Source organism: Salvelinus namaycush, unplaced genomic scaffold (assembly GCF_016432855.1).
Source record: "Salvelinus namaycush isolate Seneca unplaced genomic scaffold, SaNama_1.0 Scaffold3207, whole genome shotgun sequence".
Classification (NCBI taxonomy): domain Eukaryota; kingdom Metazoa; phylum Chordata; class Actinopteri; order Salmoniformes; family Salmonidae; genus Salvelinus; species Salvelinus namaycush.
The window spans coordinates 1-27,698 of NW_024060128.1; the positions used below are offsets into that span (position 1 = coordinate 1).

Here is a 27,698-nt window from a genome sequence, read left to right on the forward strand (position 1 = left end):
GATGTTCAAAATGTTCATAAGTGACAAGCATGGTCAAATAATAATCATGAATAAATGTCAGTTGGCTTTTCATAGCCGATCATTAAGAGTTGAAAACAGCAGGTCTGGGACAGGTGGCGGTTCCATAACCGCAGGCAGAACAGTTGAAACTGGAATAGCAGCAAGGCCAGGTGGACTGGGGACAGCAAGAAGTCATCATGCCCGGTAGTCCCGACGTATGGTCCTAGGGCTCAGGTCCTCCGAGAGAAAGAAAGAGAGAAGGAGAAAATTAGAGAGAGCCAAGATTTTCAAAATGTTCATAAATGACAAGCATGGTCAAATAATAATCAGGAATAAATGTCAGTTGGCTTTTCATAGCCGATCATTAAGAGTTATAAATACAGTTCTTACTAAATGTGTCAAAGAGCACTGTTTCCACCCGGTTTCGAACCGGGGACCTTTCGCGTGTAAAGCGAATGTGATAACCACTACACTACAGAAACTGCTGCATGTGATTTTTGCAAGGACTAAACCAAATTTTACTGATATTCACTGCATGTATTTGAATTTCCAAAATATTATTATTCTCTGTTATAAATACAGTTCTTACTAAATGTGTCAAAGAGCACTGTTTCCACCCGGTTTCGAACCGGGGACCTTTCGCGTGTAAAGCGAATGTGATAACTACTACACTACAGAAACTGCTGCATGTGATTTCTGTAAGGACTAAACCACATTTTACTGATATTCACTGCAAAATAAGGCATTTATGAAAGCAACTATTCTCTGTTATAAATACAGTTCTTACTGGATGTGTCAAAGAGCACTGTTTCGAACCGGGGACCTTTCGCGTGTTAAGCGAACGTGATAACCACTACACTACAGAAACTGCAGCATGTGATTTCTGCAAGGACTAAACCAAATTTTACTGATATTCACTGCAAAATAAGGCATTTATGAAAGCAACTATTCTCTGTTATAAATACAGTTCTTACTGAATGTGTCAAAGAGCACTGTTTCCACCCGGTTTCGAACCGGGGACCTTTCGCGTGTAAAGCAAACGTGATAACCACTACACTACAGAAACTGCTGCATGGGATTTTTGCAAGGACTAAACCAAATTTTACTGATATTCACTGCATGTATTTGAATTTCCAAAATATTATTATTCTCTGTTATAAATACAGTTCTTACTGAATGTGTCAAAGAGCACTGTTTCCACCCGGTTTCGAACCGGGGAACTTTCGCGTGTTAAGCAAACGTGATAACCACTACACTACAGAAACTGCTGCATGTAAATTTTGCAAGGACTAAACCAAATTTTACTGATATTCACTGCATGTATTTGAATTTCCAAAATACGGCATTTATGAAAGCAACTATTCTCTGTTATAAATACAGTTCTTACTGAATGTGTCAAAGAGCACTGTTTCCGCCCGGTTTCGAACCGGGGACCTTTCGCGTGTTAAGCGAATGTGATAACCACTACACTACAGAAACTGCTGCATGTGATTTCTGCAAGGACTAAACCACATTTTACTGATATTCACTGCAAAATAAGGCATTTATGAAAGCAACTATTCTCTGTTATAAATACAGTTCTTACTGAATGTGTCAAAGAGCACTGTTTCCACACGGTTTCGAACCGGGGACCTTTCGCGTGTGAAGCGAATGTGATAACCACTACACTACAGAAACTACTGCATGTGATGTCTGCAAGGACTAAACCAAATTTTACTGATATTCACTGCATGTATTTGAATTTCCAAAATATTATTATTCTCTGTTATAAATACAGTTCTTACTGAATGTGTCAAAGAGCACTGTTTCCGCCCGGTTTCGAACCGGGGACCTTTCACGTGTGATGCGAATGTGATAACTACTACACTACAGAAACTGCTGCATGTGATTTCTGTAAGGACTAAACCAAATTTTACTGATATTCACTGCAAAATAAGGCATTTATGAAAGCAACTATTCTCTGTTATAAATACAGTTCTTACTGAATGTGTCAAAGTGCACTGTTTCCGCCCGGTTTCGAACCGGGGACCTTTTGCGTGTTAAGCGAATGTGATAACCACTACACTACAGAAACTGCTGCATGTGATTTTTGCAAGGACTAAACCACATTTTACTGATATTCACTGCATGGATTTGAATTTCCAAAATACGGCATTTATGAAAGCAACTATTCTCAATCAAGTTTATTTTATATAGCCCTTCGTACATCAGCTAATATCTCGAAGTGCTGTACAGAAACCCAGCCTAAAACCCCAAACAGCTAGTAATGCAGGTGTAGAAGCACAGGTGGCTAGGAAAAACTCCCTAGAAAGGCCAAAACCTAGGAAGAAACCTAGAGAGGAACCAGGCTATGAGGGGTGGCCAGTCCTCTTCTGGCTGTGCAGGGTGGAGATTATAACAGAACTATGCCAAGATGTTCAAAAATGTTCATAAGTGACAAGCATGGTCAAATAATAATCATGAATAAATGTCAGTTGGCTTTTCATAGCCGATCATTAAGAGTTGAAAACAGCAGGTCTGGGACAGGTGGCGGTTCCATAACCGCAGGCAGAACAGTTGAAACTGGAATAGCAGCAAGGCCAGGTGGACTGGGGACAGCAAGAAGTCATCATGCCCGGTAGTCCCGACGTATGGTCCTAGGGCTCAGGTCCTCCGAGAGAAAGAAAGAGAGAAGGAGAAAATTAGAGAGAGCCAAGATTTTCAAAATGTTCATAAATGACAAGCATGGTCAAATAATAATCAGGAATAAATGTCAGTTGGCTTTTCATAGCCGATCATTAAGAGTTATAAATACAGTTCTTACTAAATGTGTCAAAGAGCACTGTTTCCACCCGGTTTCGAACCGGGGACCTTTCGCGTGTAAAGCGAATGTGATAACCACTACACTACAGAAACTGCTGCATGTGATTTCTGTAAGGACTAAACCAAATTTTACTGATATTCACTGCATGTATTTGAATTTCCAAAATATTATTATTCTCTGTTATAAATACAGTTCTTACTGAATGTGTCAAAGAGCACTGTTTCCACCCGGTTTCGAACCGGGGACCTTTCGCGTGTGATGCGAATGTGATAACTACTACACTACAGAAACTGCTGCATGTGATTTCTGTAAGGACTAAACCACATTTTACTGATATTCACTGCAAAATAAGGCATTTATGAAAGCAACTATTCTCTGTTATAAATACAGTTCTTACTGGATGTGTCAAGATCCTGTCACTGTTTCGAACCGGGGACCTTTCGCGTGTTAAGCGAACGTGATAGCCACTACACTTACAGAAACTGCATGCATTGTGATTTCTGCAAGGACTAAACCAAATTTTACTGATATTCACTGCATAAATTAAGCCATTTATGAAAGCAACTATTCTCTGTTATAAATACAGTTCTTACTGAATGTGTCAAAGAGCACTGTTTCCACCCGGTTTCGAACCGAGGACCTTTCGCGTGTAAAGCAAACGTGATAACCACTACACTACAGAAACTGCTGCATGGGATTTTTGCAAGGACTAAACCAAATTTTACTGATATTCACTGCATGTATTTGAATTTCCAAAATATTATTATTCTCTGTTATAAATACAGTTCTTACTGAATGTGTCAAAGAGCACTGTTTCCACCCGGTTTCGAACCGGGGACCTTTCGCGTGTGAAGCGAACGTGATAACCACTACACTACAGAAACTGCTGCATGTGAATTTTGCAAGGACTAAACCAAATTTTACTGATATTCACTGCATGTATTTGAATTTCCAAAATACGGCATTTATGAAAGCAACTATTCTCTGTTATAAATACAGTTCTTACTGAATGTCAAAGAGCACTGTTTCCGCCCGGTTTCGAACCGGGGACCTTTCGCGTGTTAAGCGAATGTGATAACCACTACACTACAGAAACTGCTGCATGTGATTTCTGCAAGGACTAAACCACATTTTACTGATATTCACTGCAAAATAAGGCATTTATGAAAGCAACTATTCTCTGTTATAAATACAGTTCTTACTGAATGTGTCAAAGAGCACTGTTTCCAACCGGTTTCGAACCGGGGACCTTTCACGTGTGAAGCGAATGTGATAACCACTACACTACAGAAACTACTGCATGTGATGTCTGCAAGGACTAAACCAAATTTTACTGATATTCACTGCATGTATTTGAATTTCCAAAATATTATTATTCTCTGTTATAAATACAGTTCTTACTGAATGTGTCAAAGAGCACTGTTTCCACCCGGTTTCGAACCGGGGACCTTTCGCGTGTAAAGCGAACGTGATTACCACTACACTACAGAAACTGCTGCATGTGATTTTTGCAAGGACTAAACCAAATTTTACTGATATTCACTGCATGTATTTGAATTTCCAAAATATTATTATTCTCTGTTATAAATACAGTTCTTACTGAATGTGTCAAAGAGCACTGTTTGCGCCCGGTTTCGAACCGGGGACCTTTCGCGTGTGAAGCGAATGTGATAACTACTACACTACAGAAACTGCTGCATGTGATTTCTGTAAGGACTAAACCAAATTTTACTGATCTTCACTGTGTCATGACGTTGGGTTGGGGGTAGGTTTATGACAGTCATAAATACCTCTTTCCCCCTTTTTCTCTCTCCCTACTATAACTGATGTGACATAAGAAAACCCCTTGGTTAACATAGAGATTCTGGGTAACATCAGAAGTTGGGGGAAATGAACTATATTCTGGTAACCCGACCAACTGAACATATGCGGTGGTACTTAAGGTATATTATGTCAGTTCGGTTGCCCTCTGACACATTCTCATCGAGGATAGAATGGCATAAACTCTACTGTGGAAAGTCTAAATGTCAGAGATATCGGATTCACATGGAATTGCTGTTTAATTCAAATGTTTGAATATGACATTATTTGTGAAGAGATGAAATGTAATTTTAGCCTCCAAATGAGAGATCTATGCTTTCATAAGTTTTCCTCTGCTCACAGTGGTCCGCCCCTGTGAAGAGGCATGGGTTATAATAGACTTTTCAGACACACCCCTCTCCCTCCACTATAAAAGCCACGAACCAGAATATAACTTTCTGTTCCGGGTACTCTAGGATGACGATCCAGTGTCAGAATGGTTCAGATAATCACTATAGATGAAGCCAACATCAGCATGGACTTTGATTGTGAATGGTACGAACTTTGAACTCGTATTCACTACAGAAGTGATATCTCCTAGCCTTTGAGTTAGCAACAGCTAAACGCAGGTTCGGAAGGACAGTCCAAGTATCCCGTCTAATACACACAACGTTCCCGTGACTACCAGAGACATTCGTCAAAGGACAGAGGACTCGGGTTGGCGACACGGTCCATCTACCACCAACCTACTGAAGCGCAGCTCAGAGTAAATATTGATTGCATTTTCCTCTTCAAATGGGCGGTAATTTAGAATGCATAAGATACTGTATTTACGATAGCACAGCTCGCCTATGTCAAGTCTCCAGCTCTTTCACTAGGACTCCCCCCTTCCCTTTGTGTAACAAGCTGTCATACCTATTCCGCCCGCTAGGGATCTTTTTCTGTATGACGTAATTTGTGATAAAGTTATGATTTAATGGTGTATGTGTGTTTCTGTGTGATTAGTTAGGTATTTAGTAAATAAATAATTGAACCCAATTTTGTATTGCTGATTCAACTTGTTAGCCAGGATTCTTGCAGATAATCAAGGACTTACAACTTTCAGATGAGACTGAATAAAATGACGATTAATGTGACTGCTATTTAGTAAAATATTACTAAATCTTTAAGAGTTTATTCGAAAGATAACAGCTCTATAAATATTATTTTGTGGTGTCCCTCTCTAGTTAATTAACATTTACATGATTTGTTCAATCAGGTAATATTAATTACGGAGAAATTATTTTATAGAATAGCATGTCATAGCAATTAATCTGGCATAGTCAAAGACACGACAACTGCATGTATTTGAATTTCCAAAAATAAGTCATTTATGAAAGCAACTATTCTCTGTTATAAATACAGTTCTTACTGCATGTGGCAAAGAGCACTGTTTCCGCCCGGTTTCGAACCGGGGACCTTTCGCGTGTAAAGCGAACGTGATAACCACTACACTACAGAAACTGCTGCATGTGATTTCTGTAAGGACTAAACCACATTTTACTGATATTCACTGCAAAATAAGGCATTTATGAAAGCAACTATTCTCTGTTATAAATACAGTTCTTACTGGATGTGTCAAAGAGCACTGTTTCCGCCCGGTTTCGAACCGGGGACCTTTCGCGTGTTAAGCGAATGTGATAACCACTACACTACAGAAACTGCTGCATGTGATTTCTGCAAGGACTAAACCAAATTTTACTGATATTCACTGCATGTATTTGAATTTCCAAAATACGGCATTTATGAAAGCAACTATTCTCAATCAAGTTTATTTTATATAGCCCTTCGTACATCAGCTAATATCTCGAAGTGCTGTACAGAAACCCAGCCTAAAACCCCAAACAGCTAGTAATGCAGGTGTAGAAGCACGGTGGCTAGGAAAAACTCCCTAGAAAGGCCAAAACCTAGGAAGAAACCTAGAGAGGAACCAGGCTATGAGGGGTGGCCAGTTTCCAAAGTATTATTATTCTCTGTTATAAATACAGCTCTTACTGAATGTGTCAAAGAGCACTGTTTCCACCAGGTTTCGAACCGGGGACCTTTCGCATGTAAAGCGAACGTGATAACCACTACACTACAGAAACTGCTGCATGTGATTTCTGCAAGGACTAAACCACATTTTACTGATATTCACTGCAAAATAAGGCATTTATGAAAGCAACTATTCTCTGTTATAAATACATTTCTAACTGAATGTATCAAAGAGCACTGTTTCCGCCCGGTTTCGAACCGGGGACCTTTCGCGTGTGAAGCGAACGTGATAACCACTACACTACAGAAACTGCTGCATGTGATTTCTGCAAGGACTAAACCACATTTTACTGATATTCACTGCATGTATTTGAATTTCCAAAATACGGCATTTATGAAAGCAACTATTCTCTGTTATAAATACAGTTCTTACTAAATGTGTCAAAGAGCACTGTTTCCACCCGGTTTCGAACCGGGGACCTTTCACGTGTAAAGCGAACGTGATAGCCACTACACTACAGAAACTGCTGCATGTGATTTTTGCAAGGACTAAACCAAATTTTACTGATATTCACTGCATGTATTTGAATTTCCAAAATATTATTATTCTCTGTTATAAATACAGTTCTTACTGAATGTGTCAAAGAGCACTGTTTCCGCCCGGTTTCGAACCGGGGACCTTTCACGTGTGATGCGAATGTGATAACTACTACACTACAGAAACTGCTGCATGTGATTTCTGTAAGGACTAAACCCCATTTTACTGATATTCACTGCAAAATAAGACATTTATGAAAGCAACTATTCTCTGTTATAAATACAGTTCTTACTGGATGTGTCAAAGAGCACTGTTTCCACCCGGTTTCGAACCGGGGACCTTTCGCGTGTAAAGCGAACGTGATAACCACTACACTATAGATGCTGCATGTGATTTTTGCAAGGACTAAACCAAATTTTACTGATATTCACTGCATGTATTTGAATTTCCAAAATATTATTATTCTCCGTTATAAATACCTTTCTTACTGAATGTGTCAAAGAGCACTGTTTCCACCCGGTTTCGAACCGGGGACCTTTCGCGTGTAAAGCGAACGTGATAGCCACTACACTTCAGAAACTGCTGCATGTGATTTTTGCAAGGACTAAACCAAATTTTACTGATATTCACTGCATGTATTTGAATTTCCAAAATACAGCATTTATGAAAGCAACTATTCTCTGTTATAAATACAGTTCTTACTGAATGTGTCAAAGAGCACTGTTTCCGCCCGGTTTCAAACCGGGGACCTTTCGCGTGTAAAGCGAACGTGATAACCACTACACTACAGAAACTGCTGCATGTGATTTTTGCAAGGACTAAACCAAATTTTACTGATATTCACTGCATGTATTTGAATTTCCAAAATACGGCATTTATGAAAGCAACTATTCTCTGTTATAAATACATTTCTTACTGAATGTGTTAAAGAGCACTGTTTCCACCCGGTTTCGAACCGGGGACCTTTCGCGTGTGAAGCGAATGTGATAACCACTACACTACAGAAACTGCTGCATGTAAGTTTTGCAAGACTAAACCAAATTTTACTGATATTCACTGCATGTATTTGAATTTCCAAAATATTATTATTCTCTGTTATAAATACAGTTCTTACTGAATGTGTCAAAGAGCACTGTTTCCGCCCGGTTTCGAACCGGGGACCTTTCGCGTGTAAAGCAAACGTGATAACCACTACACTACAGAAACTGCTGCATGTGATTTTTGTAAGGACTAAACCACATTTTACTGATATTCACTGCATGTATTTGAATTTCCAAAATATTATTATTCTCTGTTATAAATACAGTTCTTACTGAATGTGTCAAAGAGCACTGTTTCCACCCGGTTTCGAACCGGGGACCTTTCACGTGTGAAGCGAATGTGATAACTACTACACTACAGAAACAGCTGCATGTGATTTCTGTAAGGACTAAACCACATTTTACTGATATTCACTGCAAAATAAGGCATTTATGAAAGCAACTATTCTCTGTTATAAATACAGTTCTTACTGGATGTGTCAAAGAGCACTGTTTCCGCCCGGTTTTGAACCGGGGACCTTTCGCGTGTAAAGCAAACGTGATAACCACTACACTACAGAAACTGCTGCATGTGATTTTTGCAAGGACTAAACCACATTTTACTGATATTCACTGCATGTATTTGAATTTCCAAAATACGGCATTTATGAAAGCAACTATTCTCTGTTATAAATACAGTTCTTACTAAATGTGTCAAAGAGCACTGTTTCCACCCGGTTTCGAACCGGGGACCTTTCGTGTGTGAAGCGAATGTGATAACTACTACACTACAGAAACTGCTGCATGTGATTTTTGCAAGGACTAAACCAAATTTTACTGATATTCACTGCATGTATTTGAATTTCCAAAATATTATTATTCTCTGTTATAAATACAGTTCTTACTGGATGTGTCAAAGAGCACTGTTTCGAACCGGGGACCTTTCGCGTGTAAAGCGAACGTGATAACCACTGGTTTGGTTTATTCCATGCTGATAATTCGCAACGAGCGATGGAGAGGAACCACTATCACTGCCCGGCCATCCTGAGGTCATCAGGACGTTGACTTTTGTATTTCTAAAGTATTTAAAGAATGCACGTTACATTTGCAATATGATTCAACATCACATCCTATTGCAAATCTAACGTGCATTTGCAATGTGCTTCAACAGTGAAAAACATCACATCATATTGCAAATGTAACGTACATTCTCTTAAATACTTTAGAAATGCAAAAGTGAACGGCCTGATGACCTCAGGATGGCCGGGCAGTGATAGTGGTTCCTCTCCATCGCTCGTTGTGTTAAATTTCATCATGTCGCTTTTTGTGATGGGACCCCCCTGTTGAAACATATTGCAAATGCACAAAAGTCAACTAGCAAGTCGGTGTTCATCAGTCAATTAGATATATTTAGACACCAAACTGATACCATCTGACACCAAACTCACTGTTGGTGAGTTTTTTGTATTTCTAAAGTATTTAAATAATGCACGTTACATTTGCAATATGATGTGTTGAATCATATTGCAAATGTAACAGTGTGTGTTATGTTTGCAATATGATTCAACACATCATATTGCAAACATAACACACACTGTTACGTTTGCAATATGATGTGTTGAATCATATTGCAAACGTAACAGTGTGTGTTATGTTTGCAATATGATTCAACAGTGTGTTATGTTTGCAATATGATGTGATGTTTTTCACTGTTGAATCATATGCAAATGTAACGTGCATTCTTTAAATAAACCCTATGTGGGTTATGAATGTCTTATGAACCTGTCTTCAATGACAATCCATCAAGCCACTATGAGGTCTACCTGTGTTGATTCTAAGCTTCCTAGAGCAACCGGAAGTGATAAAATCACCCTAAAAGTGTTTTGCCATACCCAACCAGCAGTTTGTGATATATAGTGCATTCAACCCTGTGTAAATCAGTCAGTTCTTAACGTATAGACTTAAAACTCAGGATTCTGTAAAAGCATACCCCGATCAGGATATGTATTTACTTATAGCTTCCTGTGCCAACCGGAAGTGCCTTAAAATGGGGTCATAGGTGCTGTTTCAAAGGGTTAAAAAAGTCAGATCTTTCCAAAACTTTAAGTGTGTGATTAGGCAACCCTCATGAAGTGTAAATCAGTCATTTCTCTAAACAGATGTCAAAGAAAAGCTCACACACACACACACACACACAGACACACACAGCAAGGATGGAATGAAAAAGTATGGTGCTTAAAGACACACAGAGCCTTAAATGCTTTTAGGGGGGATCCAGACTTCCATACCCGCTCTGGGAGCACTATTCTACGGCCAAAAATCAATGGGTGCTGGCCTGAGTGATTTATGGAGGTTTTCAAAAAAAGTCAGAAAATATTCTATGTTTTTTCTTCTGGAATTTTTGTTTAGTTTTTTCTTCTCGAGTCAATGGGGGTCCGGCCTGAGTGATTTAAGGAGGTTTCCAAAAAAAGTCAAAAAATATTCTATGTTTCATGTTTTGGGTTACCAGGCGTCATTTTTCAAAACGGTTTTAAATGCTTCATTTTGGCCTTTTAAAAATAAAATGTTATTTTCGACTATGGAATCCAAAAAGCACTTTTTTAAAGGGGTTGATAAGTTTTTTCTAATTTATTCACATTTTTGACTTCATATTAAATCAGATTGCAAATGCACAAAACATATTCCTTAAGTACAAGAAAACATTTCAAAAAAAATTATGATAATAAAATGTGACTAAAGTATCTTCATACAGTTCTTATACATGTGTAATTGACCTAAAAATCGAAAGAATTTCAAAAAACGGTCCAGAAAGCACTTTTTTAAAGGAGGTTATACGTTTTTTCCAAATTTTTGACATTTTTGACTTTTGACTTTTGACTTCCTATGAAATCACATTCCAAATGCACAAAACATATTCCTTAAGTACAAATAAACATTTATAAAAAATTATGATAATAAAATGTGACTAATGTATTTTCATACAGTTCTTATACATGTGTAATTGACCTAAAAATCGAAATAATTTCAAAAAACGGTCCAGAAAGCACTTTTTTAAAGGGGGTGATACGTTTTTTCCAAATTTTCCAAATGTTTGACTTTTGACTTTTGACTTCCTATGAAATCACATTCCAAATGCACAAAACATATTTCTTAAGTACAAATAAACATTTCAAAAAAATTATGTTAATAAAATTTGACAAAAGTATTTTCATACAGTTCTTACACATGTGTAATTGACATAAAACTCGAAAGAATTTCGAAAAACGGTCCAGAAAGCACTTTTTTAAAGGGGGTGATAAGTTTTTGCCAAAACTTTCAAAATCTCAAAATTTTACTCTTGGGTCTTGACTTGCGTTACAGTAAGCCTATGAAAAATTTAGATAGAACACACTCGCCCACTATAGGATTTTTGGGGTGTTACACAGCTCATTTACAATATGGCATTTGCCATCAACTTTGGATGAAACACCGCCAGAAATAGTGTACTTTTCCATTGTGTATATGGTTCGCTCGGTGCCAATAACTTGCCATGTTATTTTGTACAATTGAGGGGGGAGTTCCCTTACCTAGATTAAGCACTTCTCAGGTTAATTAAAGTTTAATTCACAAATTGCCTATACAGGTTTGATTTATCATTAAATTGATCAATCAGTAAAATTTGGGTTTTTCAAAACCCATTCAGTAATCCAGTATTGACAGAAGCCCCGCCCCAGCGGGAATCCCATGTGGTTTCGGCCTTAGGGAGAAGTGCCACAGTGTTGAATGTGCCCAACATTTGGTCTACTTATGGTCTACACTTATGATATCCAATCAACAGAGATTTTATGGATTATCGTCTCATTCAATTTAATAAGTTAAATTGTTGAACATAATTTAATGTTCTTCCAATCAAATGAGACACTTTTAAACTTCTCATATTAACCTAGATGAAGCCACATCTCATGTTAATTAAAGTTTAATACCCAGATAGCCTACACAGGTAGGATTAATCATTGGCATTGATTAATTAATTCAATTTGCTTTTGCAAATTCATTCACGTCCAACTTCCACATTACTGGTACAGTACTGGTAGTTCGTCAACATCTATAGATAGATGAAACTTGTCTTTGCAGCTTCCAATTAATTCCAAACCCAAACTTTGAATAAATTTAGGGAACATTTTTCCTCTAAACTTTTCTAATAATGTGCAAGCTATCAAAGGAGGGGGTCACCACTCCTCCGCTAAGTAGTGAACCTCCACCCATAAAAGGATCGATCTCTGACCTCAGCAGCGATAGCAACCCTAATTATGCCATTAGTGAAAAAACAGCCGAAATTGCGAACGCTCTCCAAAATCAACCATCAAACACAGGCTTTGTGACGGTTCTCCCCACTTTTGCACTAATGTATCGCCATAAGAATGTGGCATCGGTTCAATACCACCGTGCACAGCTGAAGCACGTGCCAGTCATGGCTAGCATTGGGATACAGGCGGAGAGAACTGAGCCACTATTGACAAAAGCAGGAAATGAAAACATCTGAACAATTTCAATCTGAACAATTGAAAGTAATTGCAAATACTTATGACGATGAACGAGCACAAACTCTTCAACAAAATCGTTGTCTCCAGGAACAACTCAATTTAGCCAAAACTAAATACGAGGTAGTCCACTCCAAACTAGATAAATCTGTTGAGTTATCTACAAATAGGAGCGCGCAATTTGATAACATGCAGGCTGTTTTATTGAACGTTACTCAGAGTAACACGGTTCTACTCAAAATTCTGCAGACCAAAGACGATCAGTTGATGAACACAATGACGAAGTTGGATGACAAATCAGCAGAACTCATTGAAGTCGCTGAACAAATGAATGATGAGAGAACTCGGGTGATGAAGATGGAAATCTTGATTTCTAAGCAAACGGAAGAAATCTCATCACTGAATCTCTCGCTCCGTACTCACGACCTCTATTTGCAAACCATGACAGATAAGTTTGAGACCGAAAGGAGCAAGTGCGACACTCACGTGTCCAAAATCAGTACTCTAAGCGCTCAAGTGGACTCTGCAATGCAGCAGAATACCACCCTTAGGTACCATCTGGAGGAAGTCCAGAAGGGTCACGCTCTACAGCGTGACTATCCATCCAAGCAACCGGAGCCCGGTACTCAAAGGAGTGAAGACGATAGGTTTCAGACATTGCCTCCGTCAGGTGTCCCCCAGTCTTCTCCGCTTGGCCATTCGGCACTGAGTAATATGGCGCCTCTTGGCCAACAAAGCCAAAGCTTGGCTTCTCCTCTTGGCCTTTTGGCCCCACTTTCCCCACAGGATAAAGCCCACCCTCTCCGCCCGCTTGACGCGGAATACCTTGACAAACTCGTCAAGTATTTCCCCACCTTTGACCCCGTTCCAGGTCAGCCAAACGATACTGAGACGTTCCTAGCTGACATAGAGGACGCGTTGGATGGCTACACGAACGCTACGGGTTCTGACAGGGTTTACCTGTTGAAGCGAACGTCGAATAGACACGTGACAAGGTTCATTCGCCTACAACAGAAACACGTGCTAAATGACTACGCTAAACTTGCCACAGCTTTGAAATTAGAATTCAGTGGTTCTGCAACTCGCAAACACGATAGCTCACTGGCTAACACGGTCAAACAACCTCGGAATGAACACCCACAAGCTTACTATCATAGGCTTCGTTCAGCTTACTTTGGCCTACTCACTGAACCAGGCATGGAAGACCTGTTACCATTTAAACAAATGTTCCTGTCGAACATGTATCCCACCTTCATTACCTACTTGGGCACTGCAGCCCACATTGGCTTGCCCATCTTACAACTCAGAGAGCTTGCAAGCACAGCTTTTGAAGCATCAAAAGCTCGCAACGCCAAGAGCCCTGACCACTCGGTTTTGAAGTTTGACCAGGAGCACTCACTCCAGTCAGAGGGTGCATTATCAGGTATTGGAGCGTTAAGAGATGACGCACAACAACAGTTTCTACCACGAAACCATGATTCCAATAACCTCCGCGGTCGAAATAACCGTAAAGCACGTCGCCATCAAAACGACTACCGCTACAATCGACCTGTTCACTACGTTCCTGCACCCAACCCACACAAAGTGTCAGAGCACAAGGGTAACAAAGGGTTGAAGGATGATCAAAACGTAGACCAATGTTCTCCAGAAGTTCCACTAGGTGAAGAACTAAAGCGAGAAACATTTGAGAAAAGGGTAAAAGATAAGTCACAAGGACTAGACAGGGAATTACCGGACTCCAGGTCCGCAGGAATTAACACCCATAGCAAGGACGTTAAAATTCAAATCCCTCCTGCTTTCACTCGAGACCCTATCCAGGGCCCGATTGACCAAGAAACAAGCCCACGGGCTTCGTCTATAAACTCTGATACAAAGGTTGTGAAGAAAAAGGTCAAACGCTTCGTTAAAGCCAAGCCCACTCAAAATCGTAAAAGTCAATCTGCTTCCACCTTGAACAGAATTGACACATCACGTTGTTGCGAAAGACCACTCCACTTTGTGGGGAACATGTCCACTAAACACGAATCGAAACGACCATACCTGGAAACAGTCCTGGAGGACTGCTTCTCTTGTCATGCGCTAATTGATTCGGGTGCGACAATATCACTCATCTCTCAAACATTGTTTGATGATCTAAAAAGGGCTTTGAAGCCAACTAAACGTTGGTTAAAAGTGAAACGATGTGACACTACACTTCGAGGGGTCACTCAGACTACCTCGCCTCTCACATTGAGAGTCATGCTGAAACTACACTTCAAGGACTTATCGCTCGTCCACCCTGTGTATGTTACTAGCCTCGAAACTGTACCCCTGCTACTTGGAGCAGACTTGATGGATCGGTTACTCCCATTGATGGATTGGAAAACCAACCAGGTATGGTCACAGGCCACAGTGCCTTCTCCACTGACCACACTGTCTTCCCCTAATGCTAGCTGCAACACAGTCAGTCACGAGGGATATCTGTCAAAAGCACCCCTTGGGAAAAAGACGTTTAAAACCCTCTTGGGGCAGAATCCGATCCAAGGAGATATTACGATATCTCAACACATTCCATCAGCCAATCTGATTGACAATTCTTTTCATGATTTCGAGCCAGCTGTCTCTGTGAATGAGCTACTTCCCTCCTCCTCCGTGCAGTCGTGCAATACGGTAGTTGAGATGAACTTCTCTTGCCCTTCGGACACTTCCGCAAGCACTGCGGCCGTCTCAGCAAGAAAAACATCGATGCGCAGAGTATACTCTTCTTCCGATGATACACCTTCCGCTTTGTTGGGGACTGTCAACCCTTACAATGACACTAATGGCATCAGTCCAGCAACTGACCCAATGATTCCCACTGGTGAAACACTTTGCGATATCACAGACCGATATCCTCGTCTCAGTTCGCAGGTACTGAAGAGGTTGCCACGCGCGGACGCGGTGATGACTGACAGACCTCGACAGCCACTAAGGGTGTTGAAGCACAAACACCAGGAGATTTGGTTGAAAGGTTGCAGCCATTCTCATAATAACGCGGCCACTGACAACTCGTACATAGGGTCCGAACCTTTCGTTTGCGCCTCGGATACCAACACCACATGCAGGTGGGGGGGTCCCAAGACGCAAAGGGGGGGAATAGTAGCCCAGACCCATGATGAGCCTTATCGAGGCCGGTGGGGGGGTCGAGACTACGGACAACACCGTAAGAGGCCGCCAGAGCATAAATCAAATCTAGTTGTAAACTCCCCTTTGAGAACAGTGAGGAGCAGACATAATCCCTGTCTAGGGGCCTCTTAGAACACATCTAAGATAGTACTGAGGTGTACCACACTGGTCGTAAAGGAAGTCCAGTTGACTTGTCCACCTCCAAAACAAATGGCAACAATAATCATTCCTTGCCTTGTGTAGTAGTCACTACAAGACAACTAGTAAAATGCTCTAATCATGTATTCCTGTTGGATAAATTTCAGAATAAATCGGTAGGACAACTGGACCCCTTGAGTACCAGTACCAATACCACAGTCAGCCCAGCAACACTCAGTAAGAGGATTAGTAACCTCACAAGTTAAATTGCTACTGATAATAGCAACATAGGAGTCACTCAGAGTGCAGCGCGGGGAAGGGAATCTCCATTGCACTCTTCCAATGGTTACACACGCCACTAATAAATAGATTCCTCCGTTCAGGAGAAAAGTTATTAGAAGTCAGGAACCACGATCACACCACGTACGACTGGTCTAATACTTACAGTACTTCCGTCATGAGGTTAGCTCCTCCGTGGATAACATAGCTATGAAGTATATTTCTTCATACCTACTGCCACTACAATAGTGGAAGACAGTGACTGGTAGTAAAACCACTACAGACTCCCTCGACACCAATTCTGACTGACCTCCAGGCATTGACCTGAAAATTACCTGACTACGTCAGACTCATTCTGAACAAGTTGTAATCTGCCAGAATACTTGGTTTCCTTCCCTTGGCATGTGTGCTTGCGTAAGCATAAACGCACATGTACAACGGAACATCCAATTAGGATTTATGCTCGGATCACTTATGGGTCCGAGCAAAATACCAGCCTTAGTAAAGTTGAACATTTATTTTGAGGCCTTTAACTCTACAGCTACAGCACTCACCAGTTTTCTTCTCAGAAGTCCATAGGTCGTCCCTGTAGACTGCCCAAAACTAGTGCCTTACAGCTGTAGACGTATCACATAGTTATCAACTTAGGATAGTACCTTAACCGACACCCCGCAAATTAGAAGAGCCCTAGATATGACATTAGACAATGCCATGATAGGGTCATTTTGCCAAGTTATTTTGCCAATAACTAGTTTTTGTTTTGTTTATGCTTTCATTCATTTTGTTTCATTTTCTTCGGCATGTAGAAAGTGATAGCCATAAACAACTTCCCCATACAACCATCAGTTAGTGCCACAACGCCGCTCATTTGGGAGGAAATGTAATGATATATTTCATGAGTGTGTGTGCGTTGTTAACTTCTTGCGAATATAGGGGGTGCTGTTTCGACTTAGCATAAATCGGTCTTCAGATTAAACGGCTTCCTACTCAATTCTTGCTCGTACAATATGCATATTATTATTATTATTGGATAGAAAACACTCTCTAGTTTCTATAGCCGTTGGAATTTTGTCTCTGAGTGAAACAGAACTCCTTCTACAGCACTTTTCATGACAGGGAGTGAGATTTCAGAAATCTTTGCCCCTGTTCCCAGGTCGGTTGTAAAGTCCCTGTAAATGCTATGAAGAGACAAACACTGCCTACGTCTTCCTCTGGATGTCAGTACGTGGTGACGCTTTGAATGGAGTCGATTGCGCAATCAGGGCCTCTATAAAACACCAAAGACCGGAAGTAGCTTTCTTTTCCTGCCTGCGCCTGACGCACGATGGACATCGGACTTGCCTCTTTCCAAGCTGTTGTTTAGCCAGTAATATTTCTCCGGTCATGTTTTTACTCGTTATAGGTGTTAAAAACATCATAAGGTAGTTAATTTGAACCGTTTTATAGCAATTTATATCCGTTTAGGGCGATTTTATGGCATTTCTGTGTGATACACTTTGAGGAGCTGGGCACTTTTCGAGTGCATGGTGAACGTAATTGGCCATTTCGACGGGACAAGAGGACATCTTTCGACCAAAAGACGATTAGACCGGAGAAAGGATTCATTGCCCAAGATTCTGATGGAAGAACAGCTCATAGTAAGAACTATTTATGATGATAAATCGTTTTTCTGTCGAAAAATGTTAAACGCTTATGCCGCCATTTTGTTTGGTGTAGCTTCGCTTGGCGCAACCTGTATTGAAAAGTAAGGATAATTTAAAAAATGTAATTCAGCGATTGCATTAAGAATTAAATTGTCTATCAATCGCTGTCCACCCTGTATTTTTTAGTCAAGTTTATGAGTATTTATGTATAAGACTAGATCACTGTCTAATATGGCGCCCGACATTTTCTGACCAGCTTGCCTACTTTTCTCATTGTCTAACCATGATTTTGGTGGCTAAATATGCACATTTTCGAACAAACTCTATATGTATGTTGTAATATGATGTTACAGGAGTGTCATCTGAAGAATTCTGAGAAGGTTAGTGAAAAAATTAATATATTTTGGCGATGATAACGTTATCGCTCTCTTTGCCGTGAATCAATGCTGGGGTAATGTTTGCACATGTGCTATGGTAATATAACGATTTATTGTGTTTTCGCTGTAAGACACTTAGAAAATCTGAAATATTGTCTGGATTCACAGGATCTGTGTCTTTCAATTAGTGTACGCTGTGTATTTTTAAGAAATGTTTTATGATTAGTAATTAGGTAATACACGTTGCTCTCTGTATTTTTTCTAGTCGAGTTGTGATGGTGGGTGCAATTGTAAACTATGATTTATACCTGAAATATGCACATTTTTCTAACAAAACCTATCCTATACAATAAATATGTTATCAGACTGTCATCTGATGAGGTTTTTTCTTGGTTAGTGGCTATCAATATCTTTATTTGGCCGAATTGGTGATAGCTACTGATGCAGTAAGAAAATGGTGGAGTAAGAAAATTGTTGTCTTTTGCTAACAGTGGTTAGCTAATAGATTTACATATTGTGTCTTCCCTGTAAAACATTTTACAAATCAGAGATGATGGCTTGAATCACAAGATCTGTATCTTTCATTTGGTGTCTTGGACTTGTGATTTCATGAACATTTTATTTTATGATATCCCTGTAACTTTAGGCTAGGCTATGCTAGTCAGCTTTTGTGTTGGGGGGGATCCCGGATCCGGGTTAGGGAGGCGTTAGAGGTTAACATCTGCCTAAGTTACTGCCCAGATCTTCCAGTCTGGACAACCAGACGACGGGTCCGGAACGGCGATCCCAATCCGGACCTCCGCTGCCCAACCATGGAGCAGACTTCTTCATTTGCAGACACCCTACCCGGGTCGACCACACCAGAGGGGGGACTGCCACAGCGATCACCAACTGGACATCCGCTGTCCAGCCATGGAGTAGACTTCTTCATTCGCAGAAACCCTACCCGGGTCGACCACCAGATGGGGACCACAACGATGGTCCACAACCAGGACAACCCACGGTCATTTGTATGTTGGTTTGCAACATGCAGGTTAATCGCAAGATTGAACCCAACATGGGGGGACTGTCATGACGTTGGGTTGGGGGTAGGTTTATGACAGTCATAAATACCTCTTTCCCCCTTTTTCTCTCTCCCTACTATAACTGATGTGACATAAGAAAACCCCTTGGTTAACATAGAGATTCTGGGTAACATCAGAAGTTGGGGGAAATGAACTATATTCTGGTAACCCGACCAACTGAACATATGCGGTGGTACTTAAGGTATATTATGTCAGTTCGGTTGCCCTCTGACACATTCTCATCGAGGATAGAATGGCATAAACTCTACTGTGGAAAGTCTAAATGTCAGAGATATCGGATTCACATGGAATTGCTGTTTAATTCAAATGTTTGAATATGACATTATTTGTGAAGAGATGAAATGTAATTTTAGCCTCCAAATGAGAGATCTATGCTTTCATAAGTTTTCCTCTGCTCACAGTGGTCCGCCCCTGTGAAGAGGCATGGGTTATAATAGACTTTTCAGACACACCCCTCTCCCTCCACTATAAAAGCCACGAACCAGAATATAACTTTCTGTTCCGGGTACTCTAGGATGACGATCCAGTGTCAGAATGGTTCAGATAATCACTATAGATGAAGCCAACATCAGCATGGACTTTGATTGTGAATGGTACGAACTTTGAACTCGTATTCACTACAGAAGTGATATCTCCTAGCCTTTGAGTTAGCAACAGCTAAACGCAGGTTCGGAAGGACAGTCCAAGTATCCCGTCTAATACACACAACGTTCCCGTGACTACCAGAGACATTCTTCAAAGGACAGAGGACTCGGGTTGGCGACACGGTCCATCTACCACCAACCTACTGAAGCGCAGCTCAGAGTAAATATTGATTGCATTTTCCTCTTCAAATGGGCGGTAATTTAGAATGCATAAGATACTGTATTTACGATAGCACAGCTCGCCTATGTCAAGTCTCCCGCTCTTTCACTAGGACTCCCCCCTTCCCTTTGTGTAACAAGCTGTCATACCTATTCCGCCCGCTAGGGATCTTTTTCTGTATGACGTAATTTGTGATAAAGTTATGATTTAATGGTGTATGTGTGTTTCTGTGTGATTAGTTAGGTATTTAGTAAATAAATAATTGAACCCAATTTTGTATTGCTGATTCAACTTGTTAGCCAGGATTCTTGCAGATAATCAAGGACTTACAACTTTCAGATGAGACTGAATAAAATGACGATTAATGTGACTGCTATTTAGTAAAATATTACTAAATCTTTAAGAGTTTATTCGAAAGATAACAGCTCTATAAATATTATTTCGTGGTGTCCCTCTCTAGTTAATTAACATTTACATGATTAGTTCAATCAGGTAATATTAATTACGGAGAAATTATTTTATAGAATAGCATGTCATAGCAATTAATCTGGCATAGTCAAAGACACGACAACTGCATGTATTTGAATTTCCAAAATAAGTCATTTATGAAAGCAACTATTCTCTGTTATAAATACAGTTCTTACTGAATGTGTCAAAGAGCACTGTTTCCGCCCAATTTTGAACCGGGGACCTTTCGCGTGTTAAGCGAACGTGATAACCACTACACTACAGAAACTGCTGCATGTGATTTTTGCAAGGACTAAACCAAATTTTACTGATATTCACTGCATGTATTTGAATTTCCAAAATACAGCATTTATGAAAGCAACTATTCTCTGTTATAAATACAGTTCTTACTGAATGTGTCAAAGAGCACTGTTTCCACCCGGTTTCGAACCGGGGACCTTTCGCGTGTGAAGCGAACGTGATAACCACTACACTACAGAAACTGCTGCATGTGATTTTTGCAAGGACTAAACCAAATTTTACTGATATTCACTGCATGTATTTGAATTTCCAAAATATTATTATTCTCTGTTATAAATACAGTTCTTACTGAATGTGTCAAAGAGCACTGTTTCCGCCCGGTTTCGAACCGGGGACCTTTCGCGTGTGAAGCGAATGTGATAACCACTACACTACAGAAACTGCTGCATGTGATTTCTGCAAGGACTAAACCAAATTTTACTGATATTCACTGCATGTATTTGAATTTAAGGCATTTATGAAAGCAACTATTCTCTGTTATAAATACAGTTCTTACTGAATGTGTCAAAGAGCACTGTTTCCGCCCGGTTTCGAACCGGGGACCTTTCGCGTGTAAAGCGAACGTGATAACCACTACACTACAGAAACTGCTGCATGTGATTTTTGCAAGGACTAAACCAAATTTTACTGATATTCACTGCATGTATTTGAATTTCCAAAATAAGGCATTTATGAAAGCAACTATTCTCTGTTATAAATACAGTTCTTACTGAATGTGTCAAAGAGCACTGTTTCCGCCCGGTTTCGAACCGGGGACCTTTCGCGTGTTAAGCGAACGTGATAACCACTACACTACAGAAACTGCTGCATGTGATTTTTGCAAGGACTAAACCAAATTTTACTGATATTCACTGCATGTATTTGAATTTCCAAAATACAGCATTTAAGAAAGCAACTATTCTCTGTTATAAATACAGTTCTTACTGAATGTGTCAAAGAGCACTGTTTCCGCCCGGTTTCGAACCGGGGACCTTTCGCGTGTGAAGCGAACGTGATAACCACTACACTACAGAAACTGCTGCATGTGATTTTTGCAAGGACTAAACCAAATTTTACTGATATTCACTGCATGTATTTGAATTTCCAAAATATTATTATTCTCTGTTATAAATACAGTTCTTACTGCATGTGTCAAAGAGCACTGTTTCCGCCCGGTTTCGAACCGGGGACCTTTCGCGTGTAAAGCGAACGTGATAACCACTACACTACAGAAACTGCTGCATGTGATTTTTGCAAGGACTAAACCAAATTTTACTGATATTCACTGCATGTATTTGAATTTCCAAATACGGCATTTATGAAAGCAACTATTCTCTGTTATAAATACAGTTCTTACTGAATGTGTCAAAGAGCACTGTTTCCACCCGGTTTCGAACCGGGGACCTTTCGCGTGTGAAGCGAACGTGATAACTACTACACTACAGAAACTGCTGCATGTGATTTTTGCAAGGACTAAACCAAATTTTACTGATATTCACTGCAAAATAAGACATTTATGAAAGCAACTATTCTCTGTTATAAATACAGTTCTTACTGAATGTGTCAAAGAGCACTGTTTCCGCCCGGTTTCGAACCGGGGACCTTTCGCGTGTGAAGCGAACGTGATAACCACTACACTACAGAAACTGCTGCATGTGATTTTTGCAAGGACTAAACCAAATTTTACTGATATTCACTGCATGTATTTGAATTTCCAAAATATTATTATTCTCTGTTATAAATACAGTTCTTACTGAATGTGTCAAAGAGCACTGTTTCCACCCGGTTTCGAACCGGGGACCTTTCGCGTGTGAAGCGAACGTGATAACCACTACACTACAGAAACTGCTGCATGTGATTTTTGCAAGGACTAAACCAAATTTTACTGATATTCACTGCATGTATTTGAATTTCCAAAATATTATTATTCTCTGTTATAAATACAGTTCTTACTGAATGTGTCAAAGAGCACTGTTTCCGCCCGGTTTCGAACCGGGGACCTTTCGCGTGTGAAGCGAACGTGATAACCACTACACTACAGAAACTGCTGCATGTGATTTTTGCAAGGACTAAACCAAATTTTACTGATATTCACTGCATGTATTTGAATTTCCAAAATAAGCATTTATGAAAGCAACTATTCTCTGTTATAAATACAGTTCTTACTGAATGTGTCAAAGAGCACTGTTTCCACCCGGTTTCGAACCGGGGACCTTTCGCGTGTGAAGCGAACGTGATAACCACTACACTACAGAAACTGCTGCATGTGATTTTTGCAAGGACTAAACCAAATTTTACTGATATTCACTGCATGTATTTGAATTTCCAAAATATTATTATTCTCTGTTATAAATACAGTTCTTACTGAATGTGTCAAAGAGCACTGTTTCCACCCGGTTTCGAACCGGGGACCTTTCGCGTGTGAAGCGAACGTGATAACCACTACACTACAGAAACTGCTGCATGTGATTTTTGCAAGGACTAAACCAAATTTTACTGATATTCACTGCATGTATTTGAATTTCCAAAATACGGCATTTATGAAAGCAACTATTCTCTGTTATAAATACAGTTCTTACTGAATGTGTCAAAGAGCACTGTTTCCACCCGGTTTCGAACCGGGGACCTTTCGCGTGTGAAGCGAACGTGATAACCACTACACTACAGAAACTGCTGCATGTGATTTTTGCAAGGACTAAACCAAATTTTACTGATATTCACTGCATGTATTTGAATTTCCAAAATATTATTATTCTCTGTTATAAATACAGTTCTTACTGAATGTGTCAAAGAGCACTGTTTCCGCCCGGTTTCGAACCGGGGACCTTTCACGTGTGATGCGAATGTGATAACTACTACACTACAGAAACTGCTGCATGTGATTTCTGCAAGGACTAAACCAAATTTTACTGATATTCACTGCAAAATAAGACATTTATGAAAGCAACTATTCTCTGTTATAAATACAGTTCTTACTGAATGTGTCAAAGAGCACTGTTTCCGCCCGGTTTCGAACCGGGGACCTTTCGCGTGTGAAGCGAACGTGATAACCACTACACTACAGAAACTGCTGCATGTGATTTTTGCAAGGACTAAACCAAATTTTACTGATATTCACTGCATGTATTTGAATTTCCAAAATATTATTATTCTCTGTTATAAATACAGTTCTTACTGAATGTGTCAAAGAGCACTGTTTCCACCCGGTTTCGAACCGGGGACCTTTCGCGTGTAAAGCGAACGTGATAACCACTACACTACAGAAACTGCTGCATGTGATTTTTGCAAGGACTAAACCAAATTTTACTGATATTCACTGCATGTATTTGAATTTCCAAAATATTATTATTCTCTGTTATAAATACAGTTCTTACTGAATGTGTCAAAGAGCACTGTTTCCACCCGGTTTCGAACCGGGGACCTTTCGCGTGTGAAGCGAACGTGATAACCACTACACTACAGAAACTGCTGCATGTGATTTTTGCAAGGACTAAACCAAATTTTACTGATATTCACTGCATGTATTTGAATTTCCAAAATATTATTATTCTCTGTTATAAATACAGTTCTTACTGCATGTGTCAAAGAGCACTGTTTCCGCCCGGTTTCGAACCGGGGACCTTTCGCGTGTAAAGCGAACGTGATAACCACTACACTACAGAAACTGCTGCATGTGATTTTTGCAAGGACTAAACCAAATTTTACTGATATTCACTGCATGTATTTGAATTTCCAAAATACGGCATTTATGAAAGCAACTATTCTCTGTTATAAATACAGTTCTTACTGAATGTGTCAAAGAGCACTGTTTCCACCCGGTTTCGAACCGGGGACCTTTCGCGTGTGAAGCGAACGTGATAACCACTACACTACAGAAACTGCTGCATGTGATTTTTGCAAGGACTAAACCAAATTTTACTGATATTCACTGCATGTATTTGAATTTCCAAAATATTATTATTCTCTGTTATAAATACAGTTCTTACTGAATGTGTCAAAGAGCACTGTTTCCGCCCGGTTTCGAACCGGGGACCTTTCGCGTGTGAAGCGAATGTGATAACCACTACACTACAGAAACTGCTGCATGTGATTTCTGCAAGGACTAAACCAAATTTTACTGATATTCACTGCATGTATTTGAATTTCCAAAATAAGGCATTTATGAAAGCAACTATTCTCTGTTATAAATACAGTTCTTACTGAATGTGTCAAAGAGCACTGTTTCCACCCGGTTTCGAACCGGGGACCTTTCGCGTGTTAAGCGAACGTGATAACCACTACACTACAGAAACTGCTGCATGTGATTTTTGCAAGGACTAAACCAAATTTTACTGATATTCACTGCATGTATTTGAATTTCCAAAATATTATTATTCTCTGTTATAAATACAGTTCTTACTGAATGTGTCAAAGAGCACTGTTTCCGCCCGGTTTCGAACCGGGGACCTTTCGCGTGTGAAGCGAACGTGATAACCACTACACTACAGAAACTGCTGCATGTGATTTTTGCAAGGACTAAACTGAACAGAGAATAGTTGCTTCTGTAAATGCTGTATTTTGGAATTCAAAAATGCAGTGAATATCAGTAAATTGTCGTTTAGCTCTTGCAAAAAGCACATGCAGAGTTTCTGTTAGTGTACGTGGTTATCACTTTCGCTTACACGCGAAAGGTCCCGGTTCGAACCGGCTGAAACAGTGCTCTTTGACACACCAGAAAGCACTGTATTTATAAAGAGAAGCGCTTAAATTAAATTTTAATTCATATGCAGTGAATATCAGAACAATGTGGTTTAGTCCTACGACAACACAATGCAGCAGTTTCTGTAGTGTAGTAGGTTATACGGTTCGCCATACACGGCAAGGTCCCAGGTTCGAACCTAGTGTGGAAACAGTGCTCTTTGACACATCCAGTAAGCACTGTATTATAACAGAGAATAGTATATGCTTTGCATAAATTCAACTATGCAGTGAATATCAGTAAAATGGTTTAGTCTTGCAACAATACCATGCACATTTCTGTAGTGTAGTCAGTTATCACGTTCCGCATCACACCGCTGAAAGGTCCCCGGTTCGAAACCGGGGAAACAGTGGCTCTGTGACACATTAGTAAGAACTGTATTTATAACAGAGAATAATAATATTTTGGAAATTCAAATCATGCAGTGGAATAGTCAGTAAATTTGGTTTAGTTCCTTGCAAAAATCACATGCAGCATTTCTGTAGTGAGTGGTATCACGTTCGCTTCACGCGAAAGGCTCCCCGGTTCGAAACCTCGGTGGAAAACAGTGCTCTTTGCCACATGCAGTTAGTAGAACTGTATTATAACAGAGAATAAAATATTTTGGAAATTCAATACATGCAGTGAATATCAGTAAAATTGGTTTAGTCCTTGCAAAAACACATGCAGCAGTTTCTGTAATGAGTGGTTTTCTACGTTCGCTTTAAGCGCTAAGGTCCCGTTTCCCCCCCCGAAGACCCGGGTAAACAGTGCTCTGGAACACATGCATAACGAAACTGTAGTTTTTAACAGAATAATATAGTTTGGAAATTCAAATACATGCAGTGAATATCAGTAAAATTTGGTTTAGTCCTTGCAAAAGTCCCATGCAGCAGTTTCTGTAAGTGTAGTGGTTATCATGTTCGCTTCACACGCGAAAAGGTCCCCGGTGTCGAAAACCGGGTGGAAACAGTGCTTCTTTACACATTAGTAAGAACCGTATTATAACAGAGAATAATAATTTTTTGGAAATTCAAATACATGCAGTGAATATCAGAAATTTGGTTTAGCCTTGCAAAATCCACATGCAGCAGTTTTCGTAGTGTAGTGGTTTCACAGGTTCGCTACACGCTTAAGGTCCCCGGTTCGAAACCGGGCGGAAACAGTGCTCTTTGAAATGCAGTAAAACTGTATTTATAACAGGAATAATAATATTTTGGAAATTCAAAATACATGCAGTGAATATCAGTTAAATTGGTTAGTCCCTTGCAAAATCCCCATGCAGCGTTGTCTGTAGTTAGTGGTTTATCACGTTCGCTTACACCGCGAAAGGTCCCCCCCCACCAGTTCGAACCGGTGGAAACAGTGCTCTTGCACATTTAGTAAGAAACGTATGTATTATAACGAGAGATAATAATATTGTGAAATTCAATACATGTAGTGAAATCATAACAATTTGGTTTATCCTTGCAAAATCACATTGCACAAGTTTCTGTAGTGTAGGGTTATCACGTTCCTCACACGCGAAGGTCCCGGTTCGAAACCGGGTGGAAACAGTGCTCTTGAACATTCAGTAAGAACTGTATTTATAACAGAGAATAGTTGCTTTCTTAAATGCTGTATTTTGAAATTCAAATACATGCCGTGATATCAGTAAACTTTGGTTTATCCTTGCAAAAAGCACATGCAGAGGTTTCGTAGTCTGTAGGGTTATCATGTCGCTTCACACGTCGAAAGTCCCGGTTCGAGAACCGGTGGAAACAGTGCTCCTTGACACATCCAGTAAGCAATGTATTATAACAGAGAATAGTTGCTTTCATAAATGTCTATTTTGCAGTGGAATATCAGTTTAAAATGGGGTTTAGTCCTTACAAATCACATGCACTCAGTTTCTGTGTGTAGTAGTTATCACATTCGCATTCCACGTGAAGTCCCAGGTTCGAAACCAGGCGGTGAAACAGTGCTCTTTGACACATTCAGTAAGAAGTGATTATAAAGAGGTATTATAACAGATAAAATATTTTGGAAATTCAATACATGCAGTGAATATCATTAACATTTGGTTTTAGGC

The 27,698-nt window shown here is 39.9% G+C and overlaps 53 non-coding genes across 53 annotated transcripts; all 53 read right to left on the reverse strand.

Annotated features, from left to right (window-relative positions):
• Positions 1 to 409: 409 nt before the first annotated feature.
• trnav-uac lies at positions 410 to 482 on the reverse strand. Its single transcript has one exon. It is a non-coding gene; the product is annotated as a tRNA-Val (tRNA).
• Positions 483 to 608: 126 nt separating this feature from the next.
• Positions 609 to 681, reverse strand: trnav-uac. Its single transcript has one exon. It is a non-coding gene; the product is annotated as a tRNA-Val (tRNA).
• Positions 682 to 993: 312 nt separating this feature from the next.
• trnav-uac lies at positions 994 to 1,066 on the reverse strand. Its single transcript has one exon. It is a non-coding gene; the product is annotated as a tRNA-Val (tRNA).
• Positions 1,067 to 1,192: 126 nt separating this feature from the next.
• On the reverse strand, positions 1,193 to 1,265 carry trnav-aac. The gene has a single exon. It is a non-coding gene; the product is annotated as a tRNA-Val (tRNA).
• A 141-nt stretch (positions 1,266 to 1,406) lies between these two features.
• trnav-aac lies at positions 1,407 to 1,479 on the reverse strand. The gene has a single exon. It is a non-coding gene; the product is annotated as a tRNA-Val (tRNA).
• A 125-nt stretch (positions 1,480 to 1,604) lies between these two features.
• Positions 1,605 to 1,677, reverse strand: trnav-cac. The gene has a single exon. It is a non-coding gene; the product is annotated as a tRNA-Val (tRNA).
• Positions 1,678 to 1,803: 126 nt separating this feature from the next.
• On the reverse strand, positions 1,804 to 1,876 carry trnav-cac. The gene has a single exon. It is a non-coding gene; the product is annotated as a tRNA-Val (tRNA).
• Positions 1,877 to 2,001: 125 nt separating this feature from the next.
• Positions 2,002 to 2,074, reverse strand: trnav-aac. Its single transcript has one exon. It is a non-coding gene; the product is annotated as a tRNA-Val (tRNA).
• Positions 2,075 to 2,822: 748 nt separating this feature from the next.
• trnav-uac lies at positions 2,823 to 2,895 on the reverse strand. Its single transcript has one exon. It is a non-coding gene; the product is annotated as a tRNA-Val (tRNA).
• A 126-nt stretch (positions 2,896 to 3,021) lies between these two features.
• On the reverse strand, positions 3,022 to 3,094 carry trnav-cac. The gene has a single exon. It is a non-coding gene; the product is annotated as a tRNA-Val (tRNA).
• Positions 3,095 to 3,415: 321 nt separating this feature from the next.
• Positions 3,416 to 3,488, reverse strand: trnav-uac. The gene has a single exon. It is a non-coding gene; the product is annotated as a tRNA-Val (tRNA).
• Positions 3,489 to 3,614: 126 nt separating this feature from the next.
• Positions 3,615 to 3,687, reverse strand: trnav-cac. The gene has a single exon. It is a non-coding gene; the product is annotated as a tRNA-Val (tRNA).
• Positions 3,688 to 3,826: 139 nt separating this feature from the next.
• trnav-aac lies at positions 3,827 to 3,899 on the reverse strand. The gene has a single exon. It is a non-coding gene; the product is annotated as a tRNA-Val (tRNA).
• A 125-nt stretch (positions 3,900 to 4,024) lies between these two features.
• On the reverse strand, positions 4,025 to 4,097 carry trnav-cac. Its single transcript has one exon. It is a non-coding gene; the product is annotated as a tRNA-Val (tRNA).
• Positions 4,098 to 4,223: 126 nt separating this feature from the next.
• On the reverse strand, positions 4,224 to 4,296 carry trnav-uac. Its single transcript has one exon. It is a non-coding gene; the product is annotated as a tRNA-Val (tRNA).
• A 126-nt stretch (positions 4,297 to 4,422) lies between these two features.
• On the reverse strand, positions 4,423 to 4,495 carry trnav-cac. The gene has a single exon. It is a non-coding gene; the product is annotated as a tRNA-Val (tRNA).
• A 1,538-nt stretch (positions 4,496 to 6,033) lies between these two features.
• On the reverse strand, positions 6,034 to 6,106 carry trnav-uac. The gene has a single exon. It is a non-coding gene; the product is annotated as a tRNA-Val (tRNA).
• A 125-nt stretch (positions 6,107 to 6,231) lies between these two features.
• On the reverse strand, positions 6,232 to 6,304 carry trnav-aac. The gene has a single exon. It is a non-coding gene; the product is annotated as a tRNA-Val (tRNA).
• Positions 6,305 to 6,656: 352 nt separating this feature from the next.
• trnav-uac lies at positions 6,657 to 6,729 on the reverse strand. Its single transcript has one exon. It is a non-coding gene; the product is annotated as a tRNA-Val (tRNA).
• Positions 6,730 to 6,854: 125 nt separating this feature from the next.
• trnav-cac lies at positions 6,855 to 6,927 on the reverse strand. Its single transcript has one exon. It is a non-coding gene; the product is annotated as a tRNA-Val (tRNA).
• Positions 6,928 to 7,068: 141 nt separating this feature from the next.
• trnav-uac lies at positions 7,069 to 7,141 on the reverse strand. The gene has a single exon. It is a non-coding gene; the product is annotated as a tRNA-Val (tRNA).
• A 126-nt stretch (positions 7,142 to 7,267) lies between these two features.
• On the reverse strand, positions 7,268 to 7,340 carry trnav-cac. The gene has a single exon. It is a non-coding gene; the product is annotated as a tRNA-Val (tRNA).
• A 125-nt stretch (positions 7,341 to 7,465) lies between these two features.
• Positions 7,466 to 7,538, reverse strand: trnav-uac. The gene has a single exon. It is a non-coding gene; the product is annotated as a tRNA-Val (tRNA).
• A 123-nt stretch (positions 7,539 to 7,661) lies between these two features.
• On the reverse strand, positions 7,662 to 7,734 carry trnav-uac. The gene has a single exon. It is a non-coding gene; the product is annotated as a tRNA-Val (tRNA).
• Positions 7,735 to 7,875: 141 nt separating this feature from the next.
• On the reverse strand, positions 7,876 to 7,948 carry trnav-uac. Its single transcript has one exon. It is a non-coding gene; the product is annotated as a tRNA-Val (tRNA).
• A 141-nt stretch (positions 7,949 to 8,089) lies between these two features.
• Positions 8,090 to 8,162, reverse strand: trnav-cac. Its single transcript has one exon. It is a non-coding gene; the product is annotated as a tRNA-Val (tRNA).
• A 125-nt stretch (positions 8,163 to 8,287) lies between these two features.
• Positions 8,288 to 8,360, reverse strand: trnav-uac. The gene has a single exon. It is a non-coding gene; the product is annotated as a tRNA-Val (tRNA).
• Positions 8,361 to 8,486: 126 nt separating this feature from the next.
• Positions 8,487 to 8,559, reverse strand: trnav-cac. Its single transcript has one exon. It is a non-coding gene; the product is annotated as a tRNA-Val (tRNA).
• A 125-nt stretch (positions 8,560 to 8,684) lies between these two features.
• On the reverse strand, positions 8,685 to 8,757 carry trnav-uac. The gene has a single exon. It is a non-coding gene; the product is annotated as a tRNA-Val (tRNA).
• A 141-nt stretch (positions 8,758 to 8,898) lies between these two features.
• On the reverse strand, positions 8,899 to 8,971 carry trnav-cac. Its single transcript has one exon. It is a non-coding gene; the product is annotated as a tRNA-Val (tRNA).
• An 11,855-nt stretch (positions 8,972 to 20,826) lies between these two features.
• On the reverse strand, positions 20,827 to 20,899 carry trnav-aac. The gene has a single exon. It is a non-coding gene; the product is annotated as a tRNA-Val (tRNA).
• A 141-nt stretch (positions 20,900 to 21,040) lies between these two features.
• Positions 21,041 to 21,113, reverse strand: trnav-cac. The gene has a single exon. It is a non-coding gene; the product is annotated as a tRNA-Val (tRNA).
• A 126-nt stretch (positions 21,114 to 21,239) lies between these two features.
• trnav-cac lies at positions 21,240 to 21,312 on the reverse strand. The gene has a single exon. It is a non-coding gene; the product is annotated as a tRNA-Val (tRNA).
• Positions 21,313 to 21,446: 134 nt separating this feature from the next.
• On the reverse strand, positions 21,447 to 21,519 carry trnav-uac. Its single transcript has one exon. It is a non-coding gene; the product is annotated as a tRNA-Val (tRNA).
• Positions 21,520 to 21,660: 141 nt separating this feature from the next.
• trnav-aac lies at positions 21,661 to 21,733 on the reverse strand. Its single transcript has one exon. It is a non-coding gene; the product is annotated as a tRNA-Val (tRNA).
• A 141-nt stretch (positions 21,734 to 21,874) lies between these two features.
• Positions 21,875 to 21,947, reverse strand: trnav-cac. The gene has a single exon. It is a non-coding gene; the product is annotated as a tRNA-Val (tRNA).
• A 126-nt stretch (positions 21,948 to 22,073) lies between these two features.
• trnav-uac lies at positions 22,074 to 22,146 on the reverse strand. Its single transcript has one exon. It is a non-coding gene; the product is annotated as a tRNA-Val (tRNA).
• A 140-nt stretch (positions 22,147 to 22,286) lies between these two features.
• On the reverse strand, positions 22,287 to 22,359 carry trnav-cac. The gene has a single exon. It is a non-coding gene; the product is annotated as a tRNA-Val (tRNA).
• A 125-nt stretch (positions 22,360 to 22,484) lies between these two features.
• trnav-cac lies at positions 22,485 to 22,557 on the reverse strand. Its single transcript has one exon. It is a non-coding gene; the product is annotated as a tRNA-Val (tRNA).
• A 126-nt stretch (positions 22,558 to 22,683) lies between these two features.
• trnav-cac lies at positions 22,684 to 22,756 on the reverse strand. The gene has a single exon. It is a non-coding gene; the product is annotated as a tRNA-Val (tRNA).
• A 126-nt stretch (positions 22,757 to 22,882) lies between these two features.
• Positions 22,883 to 22,955, reverse strand: trnav-cac. Its single transcript has one exon. It is a non-coding gene; the product is annotated as a tRNA-Val (tRNA).
• A 140-nt stretch (positions 22,956 to 23,095) lies between these two features.
• Positions 23,096 to 23,168, reverse strand: trnav-cac. The gene has a single exon. It is a non-coding gene; the product is annotated as a tRNA-Val (tRNA).
• A 126-nt stretch (positions 23,169 to 23,294) lies between these two features.
• trnav-cac lies at positions 23,295 to 23,367 on the reverse strand. Its single transcript has one exon. It is a non-coding gene; the product is annotated as a tRNA-Val (tRNA).
• A 141-nt stretch (positions 23,368 to 23,508) lies between these two features.
• On the reverse strand, positions 23,509 to 23,581 carry trnav-cac. Its single transcript has one exon. It is a non-coding gene; the product is annotated as a tRNA-Val (tRNA).
• A 126-nt stretch (positions 23,582 to 23,707) lies between these two features.
• Positions 23,708 to 23,780, reverse strand: trnav-cac. The gene has a single exon. It is a non-coding gene; the product is annotated as a tRNA-Val (tRNA).
• A 125-nt stretch (positions 23,781 to 23,905) lies between these two features.
• Positions 23,906 to 23,978, reverse strand: trnav-cac. The gene has a single exon. It is a non-coding gene; the product is annotated as a tRNA-Val (tRNA).
• Positions 23,979 to 24,104: 126 nt separating this feature from the next.
• Positions 24,105 to 24,177, reverse strand: trnav-uac. Its single transcript has one exon. It is a non-coding gene; the product is annotated as a tRNA-Val (tRNA).
• Positions 24,178 to 24,303: 126 nt separating this feature from the next.
• trnav-cac lies at positions 24,304 to 24,376 on the reverse strand. The gene has a single exon. It is a non-coding gene; the product is annotated as a tRNA-Val (tRNA).
• A 126-nt stretch (positions 24,377 to 24,502) lies between these two features.
• On the reverse strand, positions 24,503 to 24,575 carry trnav-uac. Its single transcript has one exon. It is a non-coding gene; the product is annotated as a tRNA-Val (tRNA).
• A 141-nt stretch (positions 24,576 to 24,716) lies between these two features.
• trnav-cac lies at positions 24,717 to 24,789 on the reverse strand. Its single transcript has one exon. It is a non-coding gene; the product is annotated as a tRNA-Val (tRNA).
• Positions 24,790 to 24,915: 126 nt separating this feature from the next.
• On the reverse strand, positions 24,916 to 24,988 carry trnav-cac. The gene has a single exon. It is a non-coding gene; the product is annotated as a tRNA-Val (tRNA).
• Positions 24,989 to 25,129: 141 nt separating this feature from the next.
• trnav-aac lies at positions 25,130 to 25,202 on the reverse strand. Its single transcript has one exon. It is a non-coding gene; the product is annotated as a tRNA-Val (tRNA).
• A 126-nt stretch (positions 25,203 to 25,328) lies between these two features.
• trnav-cac lies at positions 25,329 to 25,401 on the reverse strand. The gene has a single exon. It is a non-coding gene; the product is annotated as a tRNA-Val (tRNA).
• Between the last annotated feature and the right edge of the window lie 2,297 nt (positions 25,402 to 27,698).